The following is a 974-nucleotide window of genomic DNA, read 5'->3' on the forward strand; positions in this document are numbered from 1 at the left end:
CGTTGGCAACGATTCAGCTTCGTAATCGTAAGGTGCCGCGTTCGCGTCTAGAGACAAAACTTTTTTGTTTAATTTTTTTAAGCCACATTTTTTAAGCCATTTTTTTAAGTTTTAATTTTTTTAAGCCACTCTAACGGCTCAAAAAAATAAAAAATTGTGGTCAATTATTATTAAAAAATAGCATATATAATATAAAGTCTATTTAGATGAATTTATTGTACACTGAACGTCATTAATGTTGTCCAGCTTGTTGATGCAGTGCGGTGAGGTAAGAGTGGACAGTGACTGTTTAACGGACGTATGTACCAGGATAGGTGCGTGAAACGCAGCTAGCGCTATGGTGCGAGCGAGACGCGAAAGCGTCGTACGGTGCGTCCTATTCGAACGCATGAGTGGGAGTGAGACGGTAATGCATGAGTCCCACTGAGTTGTACCTGGGAGCTTGGTGGAACATTGGCGCTAGTTAGCCTGGTCGACAACGTAGAAGATGCCCCTCCAAGCTCCCTATTGCGAGTAAGGGGCCGCATTGCCGTCTTAATGACGCTCAGTGTACATGATTTTAAGAGTATACTACAATTTTTTTTTCAAATGGTGATTTCGCATCTTATCAAACAAAATCTTTTGTTCATAAAAGTGTTCTGCGGCTGGACAAATTACCTAATTTTCCGTTTGCACAACCTCTGTACGCACAGAAATCATACTGCCTTTCCTTTTTCTTATTTTCGTGTTCCATACTTGAAACGCTTATAATCAATCACTCTATATTTGAAAATGCAGAGCGAACTGACACTCTCAAACTGGAAAAAAGAACTGAAAAAGGCTACCAGAAGCCGCGGGAATGTTTTCAGTTTGCTTGCAATATTGTATGCCTTCATGGGTTCGCGGCATATTCTTCAAAAGGTTCCGTTCACTATTACTTTTCTACGATTGCTATAGTTCATTCCCGATTTTCATGTGTTTTATTTGACAAATGG

This window comes from Cephus cinctus, unplaced genomic scaffold (genome assembly GCF_000341935.2).
Source record: "Cephus cinctus unplaced genomic scaffold, Ccin1 Ccin1_scaffold0066, whole genome shotgun sequence".
Lineage (NCBI taxonomy): Eukaryota > Metazoa > Arthropoda > Insecta > Hymenoptera > Cephidae > Cephus > Cephus cinctus.